An 8,869-nucleotide genomic window follows, 5' to 3' on the forward strand; every position below is an offset into this window, starting at 1 on the left:
TTTTCCCAGACTAAGCCTCCCTTTTCCTCTGCTCCTCCTCCCCTTCCCATCATCCTAGCTCCCTCCTGCTGCTTAACCCCCCTCCCCGCCCCACAGCACTTGTGTATATATGTGCATATTTATTATTGTATTTATTTTATTAATAATGCATATATCAAAAATTCTATTTAATTATATCAATGCTATTGATGCCTGCTTACTTGTTTTGTTTTGTTTTGTCATCTGCCTCCCCCCTTCTAGACTGTGAGCCCATTGTTGGGTAGGGATTATCTCTATTTGTTGCCAAATTGTATTTTCCAAACGCTTAGTACACTGCTCTGCACACAGTAAGCCCTCAATAAATAGGATTGAAAGAATGAATAAGTGCTCTGAACACTGTAGTGCTCACAAACAATGCTGTTGCTGGTCATAATGAGGAGATGCTGGACTCCTTAGGGCATGAGAGCCGGGGAGCAGTAGAATCAGGGGATGCGATTTCGAAATGGAATTTACTAAATTCAACCCTCATCTTCTCCAAAGCAAGGCCCCTCACCAGGTTAATCACCCCAGGGCTCGTCACCCCTTACCTGCTGTCCTGAGAGGCAGCCTGAGATGGTGTAGGTGGCCTGATGGTTATGCCCGACAAGATCCATCTTGGTTTAAGGTGAACTGCAGCCTGTGAGTGTCGAGGATGGAAGTGATGCGGGAAAGTACTTACTTAAGAGCTTCACTTTTTCTGCAGACAGAGACTCTGACTCTTTGAACCAACCCTGGAAGGGAGGTGGGGGAAGAAGTAAGAGAAGCAGCGTGGCCTAGTGGATAGAGCAGAGCCTGGGAGTCAGAAGGTCAGGGGTTCTAATCCCGGTTCCACCACTTGTCTGCTGTGTAACCTTGGGCAAATCACTTCACTTCCCTGGGCCTCTGCTACCTCATCTGTAAAATGGGGATTGAGACTGTGAGACAGGGACTGCGTCCAATCCGATCTGCTTGTATCCACCCCAGTGCCCGGCACGTAGTAAGCACTTAACAAATACCACAGTTATTCTTATTATTAGATAAGACTCCTCAAGAGTCTAGAAACTGAAGCTAGGGGCTCTGATCAGATATCTTCTGGTAATTACGTGGCCTAGCAACTGAAGCGCCGGCCTGGGAGTCAGAGCAACAGGGTTCTAAGCCCAGCTCTGCCACGTGTGTTCTGTCATCTTGGGAAAGTTACTTAATTTCTTTGCGTCACAGATGCTTCATCTTTAAAAAGGACGATTAAGACGTGAGACCCATGTGGGAGATGGACTGTATTCGATATGATTAACCTATATCTACCTCAGTACTCAGCACAGTGACTGGCACATAGTAAGTGATTAATATATACTATAAAATGATTGTGAGGGGTAAGGATGAGTCTCCCAGCAGCACAGGTCAGTGGAAAGAGCCCGGGCTCGGGAGTCAGAGGTCATGGGTTTGAATCCCGGCTCTGCCACTTGTCAGCTGGGTGACTGTGGGCAAGTCACTTAACCTCTCAGTGCCTCAGTTACCTCATCTGTAAAAGGGGGATTAACTGTGAGACTCATGTGGGACAACCTGATTGCCCTGTATCTCACCCAGTGCTTAGAACAGTGCTCTGCACATAGTAAGCACTTAACAAATACCAACATTATTATTATTATTATTATTATTATCTTTTCCCTACTTCAGCTTTGCTTTTCTGCTATAATGCTCCCCTTTTGTGATTATCTTACTGAACTTCTCTTCTTTCTCCCAAACAGAGGGAGTGATATTCCATTTTACTCTAGACCGTTAGCTCATTGTGAGCACAGAACAGGTCTACTCTTCTATTGTACTCTCCCTAGCACTTAGTATAATGTTCTGCACACAGTAAGCACTCAATAAGTTCTATAGATTGACTGATTTTCCTGTGATCCTTCAGCTATATCCCTGCTTGGACTCAAACTCACATGGTTTCCAGAGATCCCAGGCTAGTTTAGACCCTGAAATAAATGGAGTAAAATATTGTGTGTACAATATCCACATATTCAGGAAGGATTAGTCAAGTTGCTCAAGATGCCATAGTATTCAAGCCTTTATAAGTGGAAATTATTTTCACCCAAACATTTTTAATTCATTCTTTGTGGTTCACTTTAGGAAAAAAGAATTGTATTCCATGTTCTATTTACCACATTGTCTCTAGAGCTGTACTTCCTAATTTCACTCATTAAATGTGACTCATTCCTTTCGGGTTCAAAGTTAAAGTTGTTTTCAAGTAACTCGGGCATTTATGATGAATTTGGAAGCAGCTTCCTATTGGATGTTTAAAGACTCTTGCATAAATTTTTCTTAAAACTTCAGTGACGTTGTCCCATCTCGATAACCCTGAGTCATAAACCCATTACGTTCACCCACTCTTTCAGAATAACGATTTTACAGTGACAAGTTGTTTAAACACTTGGGTGCATTTTGAATGTCTGAAACCTGATCTGTCAGTGGTATAATCAGTCTGGAGAGATGAATCATGATGGGTCTCTTGTGAGCAGAAGTACAAGCATCTTAGAAGGCTCCTCTCCTTGCTGGGTTCACTATGGATTGAATGGTGAACCGAGGCTTCAAAAGAACTTGAAAACCCTAGACTGCATTTCCTACTTCATGATCGCTTGCAGTTTTGGGTCATTTGGACTTCCTGGGAAACTATAGTAACTTTCTGCTTCTCTCAATCAATGGTATTCATTCATTAGAGAAGCAGCGTGGCTCAGAGGAAAGAGCATGGGCTTGGGAGCCAGAGGTCATGGGTTCGAATCCTGACTCTGACACTTGTCAGCTGGATGACTGTGGGCAAGTCACTTCACTTCTCTGGGCCTCAGTTCCCCGTCTATAAAATGGGGGTTAAGACTGTGAGCCTCATGTAGGACAACCTGATTACCCTGTATCTACCCCAGCGCTTAGAACAGTGCTCTGCACATAGTAAGCGCTTAACAAATACCAACATTATTATTGAGCACTTACTGTGTGCGGAGCATCGTATGAAGCCCTAAACAGCAGATGTGGTAGGCGTGAATCCTGACCTCTAGAAGCTTACGATGGATTTGGGTTGGTACTTTGAGGGGTGAAGAGTTTCCAAAACCATCCTGTTAATCTAAAATCCTTGCTTTCCTAGCAAAATCAATCAATTGACTTGAGAGCATCTACCGAATGCAATAAGCACTTAGTACAGTGCTCTGCACACAATTAGTGCTCAGTAAAAACGACTGATTGAATGAACAGAAGGGTAACAATTTCCCTGCCTTCAACAATCTAATGGGACAAAAACAGAGAGCACAGAAAGTATTTATTAGTTGGAGTATTTAATATTCATAGGTATACAAGTTCTGAAGATAGGAATAAAGTATTTCTCCCTATTACTTTTTGATTCTGACTGTCTCCACTTTCTGACTTTAAATCTTTAGAACCCAATATAATTTGACCTCCCATTCATGCCCTGCATGATAATTCAGAATTTGAGTCCTTATGAGTTTCACTGCCTATTCTCCCATCCTCACACCGTGGCCTGGTGGAAAGAGCCCGGGCCTGGGAGTCAGAAGGACCTGGGTTCTAATCCTGGCTTCGCCATCTGTCTGCTGTGTGACCTTGGGAAAGTCACTTTACTTCTCTGGGCCTCAGTTCCCTCATCTGTAAAATGGGAATTAAGACTGTGAGACCCTATGGGGCAGAGACAGTGTCCCATCTGATTATCTTGTATCTACACCAGTGCTTAGAACAGTGCTGGACATATAGTAAGCACTTAAGAAATACCATTCTTCTCATTATTATTATGACCGATTTGTTCATTCCAAGCACTTAGTACAGTGCTCTGCACATAGTAAATGCTCAATAAATACTATTGAATGAATGAATCTAGAGGAGCAGCATGGCTAAGTGGAAAGAGCCCGGGCTTGGGAGTCAGAGGTCACAGGTTCAAATCCTAGCTCCGCTGCTTGCCAGCTGTGTGACTTTGGGCAAGCCACTTTACTTCTCTGTCCCTCAGTTACCTCATCTGTAAAATGGGGATTAAGACTGTGAACCCCATGTGAGACAACCTGCTCACCTTGCATCCCCCCAGCACTTAGAACAGTGCTTTGCACATAGTAAGTGCTTAACAAATACCACTATTATTGTTATTATATCTTAACACTCAGTTGTTGCCCCTGTTGGAATTTATTTGAATGTCTGCAGTGTATACAGTAAGTTCCTTGAGGGCAGAGTTCATATTCATTCATTCAATAGTATTTATTGAGCGCTTACTAGGTGCAGAGCACTGTACTAAGCGCTTGGAATGTACAAGTCGGCAACAGATAGAGACGGTCCCTGCCCTTTGTCTACTTACTCTGTTGTACTCTCCCATATGCTTAGAACGGTGCTTTGCACACAGTAAGGGATCAATAGGAACAATTGACTGTGAGCCCCATGCGGGATAGGGACTGTGTTCAACCTAATTAACTTATGTCCACTCCAGTGCTTAGAATAGTGTAGGATTTATTATAAGCTCTTAACAAATACCATAAAAAATGGTGGACTGAGAAACTTCCAGACTGGAGGAATAGCCATAAAAAGGTTGATCAGGCCTAACTCCGAGCCTGGGAGATTGCATTCTGATAAGAGGGCAGGATCTGGAGGAAGATGTGCAGCTTGTGAAATTCAGGACACCATCACTGTTCTGATGATGCATCTTCTCCCCTTAAAAGGAATGTTCCAGAAGTGGACAAAAATTCTGCAGCAGAGACGTGAGGCCAGTAGTGAGGCAGAGTAGGAGAGAGGGCTTCGCTTGTAAATAGTTAAATACTTTAACATTACTTGTTTAAACATATACATATGTGTATATATACATATGTAAGGAAAATACTGAATAATCAAGTCCCTGTATGCAACACTGCCTAGGAGCTGATTCTGGTTGAAACTGTCTTTGCACGATCCGCTTCTGGTAAAGATTTGTGGAAGGTATGAATGAGTGTCAAGAACCTCCTAGGGGAGGTGGCAGAGTGAAGGAAGAGAAAAAATTAAATAATGTCAAGTTGGTCCTATCCCAGACATTTATCAATTTTTAAGAATTTCCTTCATTTTGCTTCCCTGTTTTTTTTATTAAAATATTTAGATAATAGTAATGGTATTTGTTAAACACCTACTATGTACCAGGCACTGTACTAAGTGCTGGGGTAGATTTTTTTTTTAAGCACTTACTTTGTGCCAGGCACCTAACTAACTAAGTACTGGGGTAGATACAAGGCGATCAAGTTGGACACAGTCCATGTCCCCCATGGGGCTCACAGTCTTAATCCCCATTTTACCTATGAGGTAACTAAGGCGCATAGAAGTTACGTGACGTGCCCAAGATCACACAGTAGGCAAGTGGAAGAGCCAGAATTAGAACCCACTGAGCCATTCCGACTGCGTGCATTAGACCACACTGCTTGCCCCCACCTCCCAGCCCCCCGGCCAGGAAATCACTTCCCAAAATGTTATTCAATAATATGAGTGAAAATATCCTATGAATTAAAGTCATAGGTCATCGGGCTTCAAAAACATGCCCAGATTTCTTCACCCTGTTCCAGAATGTCATTATTTACCACAGTCCTGGACAAACCTGTTTTCAAGTCCCGAAGCCAGGTGATACACGAAAAGGCTGGGATGGAAAACAGAGTTCCAATAGTTAGAAAGGAATGGTGCATACCAGGTGTTCAGCAAAACGGCCCCTCCACCACCCAGCCGCCCTAGGAGTTACAGAAACATCATTCAGGAGTAAACCAGTAAATAGATTGTGAACCCTAGGTGGGACGTAGACTGGATCTGACGAGAGAATCTGGTACTTAACCCGATAGACACTTAGCAAACAAGATGGTTATTCTAAAGACTAAAAGCTTTCTTCTACAATGATAGGGAAATGGGGAAACTTTACAGTATGAGAGACCCTCTTCACTTCCTTCTTGGGTAGCTAAATAGTTTTATGGCTATTTGACATTGTCAGCTCTTCAATCTTTGAAGAGTCTGGGGTTTCCTCGTATTGCAGGCACCCGTGGTCAGATTTGCTTTTCTCAGGTGGAAGAGTCACACTCTCTCCCCACAGTATCGAGCCCGCAACAGCCAAGCCAAGATTAGGATTCTAATAAGTTGTGTCTGATGTTATAGTGTACTCTCCCAAGTGCTTAGTACAGTGATTTGGCACACAGTAAATGCTCAAAACATAGGATTAATAATAATATTTTCTGGTGTCAATCAATCAGTGAATCACTGGCATTTATTGAGGGTTTACTATTTGCAGAGCACTGTACTAAACGCTTGGGAGAGTACTATACAACAGAATTAGCAGACATTTTCCCTGCCCATAGTGATCTTACAGTCTAGAGGGTAAGTAGGACATGAATATGAATAAGAAATTTGTAATGTATAATTTAAAGCTATGTTCATAAGTGCTGAGGGGTTGGGAGTGGGACGAATATCAAATGTTCAAAGATCACAGATTCAGGTGGTAATAGTAATAATTATAGTATTTGTTAAGCACTTACTATGTCCCAGGCACTATACTGAGCAGTTGTGTAGATACAAGGAAACAGGTTTGGACATAGTCCCTGTCCAATGTGGGGTTCGCAGTCTCAATCCCCAGTTTACAGATGAGGTAACTGAGGCACAGAGAAGTGAAGTGACTTGCCCAAGGTCACACAGCAGACAAGTGGCAGAACCGGGATTAGAACCCATCATAGATGATGCATAAGGGAGAGGGAGCCAGGGAAAAGAGGGCATAATTGGCAAAAGCCTCTTGGAGATGTGACCTTAATAATGTTCTGAGGGTGGAGAGAGAGAGGAGATGAGGCATACGCTGTGGGGGAGGGAGTTCCAGGCTAAGGGGAGGATGTGGGAAAGGGGTCAGCGGCAAGATAGATGAGATATGGGCCCAGTGAGGAAGCTGGCTCTAGAGGAGCAGAGTGTGCGGACTGTGCTGGAGTAGTAGGTCAGTGAAGTGAGTTAAGATGGGGTGGGCCCATTGGGTACTTTAAAGCCAATGGTAAGGAGTTTCTGTTTGATGAGGAGGTGCACGGGCAGTCACTGGAGATGCTTGAGGAGTGGGGAGACATGGACTGAAGATTTCTGTCGATAAATGATCGTTGCAGCAGAGTGAAGTATGGACTGGAGGGGGGAGAGACAGGAGTCTGGGAGATGGGCGAGGATGAGATAGAGTAGTCAAGGAGGGATAGGATAAGTGCTTGGACGAGCAGGGAGCAGTTTGGATGGAGATGAAAGGGCAGATTTTAGCAAATGTTGTGAAGGTAGAACGAACCGAATTTAGTGTATAGACTGATTATGTGGATGGAATGAGAGAGATGAGTCGAGGACAATGCCCAGATTATGGGCCTGTGAGAGTGGGAAGTTAGCGTTGTTTTCTACAGTGACGGGAAGGACAGGGTTAGGGTGGGAATATAAAGATTTCAGTTTGGGATATGGTTAATTTGAGGTGTAGCCAGGTAGATATGTCTGACAGGACACCCCATGTTATATGGACTTTGGGCAAGTCACTTAACTTCTCTGTGCCGCAGTTGCCTCATCTGTAAAATGGGGATCAAGACTGTGAGCCCCACCTGGGACAATCTGATCACCTTGTATCCTCTCCAGCGCTTAGAACAGTGCTTTGCACATAGTAAGTGCTTAACAAATGCCATCATCATCGTTGTTATTATTATTCACATCATTCATAAATGTCTGGACTCGCTATTGTCAAAGAAACCTTTCTGTTCAGTTGTTAAGGTAAATATAAAATGAAGAGCTAATCACATGAAAAAAGTAATTTAAAGATAAAGCCCGATATATATTATTACGAGGTCTGACCGCCCCCACAAACGCCCACAGCTTATTTCTTCTCTACAATTCGGCCATCTTGGTGCAGATCCCAGCCAACAACAAGCAAAAAATTCTACCATAGTCCTTTCCCACAGTGCCTTTGGTCAATGCAGACATGATCCACCCAGCTTCTGGCAAGTCACAGTTCATATGTTTTTTTAAAAAAATTAGAGATGAGACACATAGCCCCACAGCCTTTGCAAATGTAATAACTTAATAAAGTAAAAGCACCTGCTTCTGTGTCTCTCTAATGGTTACAAAACCAAGTGACTTCCACAGAGAGCTCTGTTACTAAACATTCTTGGGTCACTACCATTATAAGACCTGTATTCTTATTTATGAAGGCATTCATTCTTTCCTTTCTAAGGCACCAGGTCCTTTTGTATTTTAAGGGACCTTGTGAACTCTGGGGAATTGTTTTCATACTCTTACAGGTAAGGAAGTTACTTAGAGACTGGGGAAAGCAGAAAAGTCCGAAGAGAAGCAAACTTCCTTATTCTGTGTGAGTTTTGTGCTTTCTTCCGCCTCCCACTAGATTGGGGGTAGGAGGAAGGAGAAGAATAGCCTTAAGTTTTGGAGAAAAATATGGGCTTTGTAAGACCCTGGGGTCATTAGAACTCAGCTCAGGTGATTTGAGTTAAAGACAGAGTGCAAGAGAAGGGGAATGGTTAGCAGACATTCTCGAAGGGTTCCCTCCATTCTCTCCTCCTCCCCAACCGCCCTTTCTTTTTTTCCTCTCTCTCTCAATGTCCCCTCACCCCCAGGATCTGGTGGGGGTGAGGAGCAGTGTTGTCTTGAGGGTAGAGCACAGGCCTAGGAGTAAGCAGGACCTCTGTTCTAATCCTTACTCTGCCACTTGGCTGCTTTGTGACCTTGGGCAAGTCATTTCCCTTCCCTGTGCCTCAGTTACCTCATCTGTAAAATAGGGGATCAAAGCTCTGAGCCCCATATGGGACATGGATGGTGTCCAACCTGATTTGCTTGTATCTAACCCAGTGCTTAGTACAGTGCTGGGCATTCATTCAATAGTATTTATTGA

Source organism: Ornithorhynchus anatinus, chromosome 8 (assembly GCF_004115215.2).
Source record: "Ornithorhynchus anatinus isolate Pmale09 chromosome 8, mOrnAna1.pri.v4, whole genome shotgun sequence".
Taxonomy (NCBI): Eukaryota; Metazoa; Chordata; class Mammalia; order Monotremata; family Ornithorhynchidae; genus Ornithorhynchus; species Ornithorhynchus anatinus.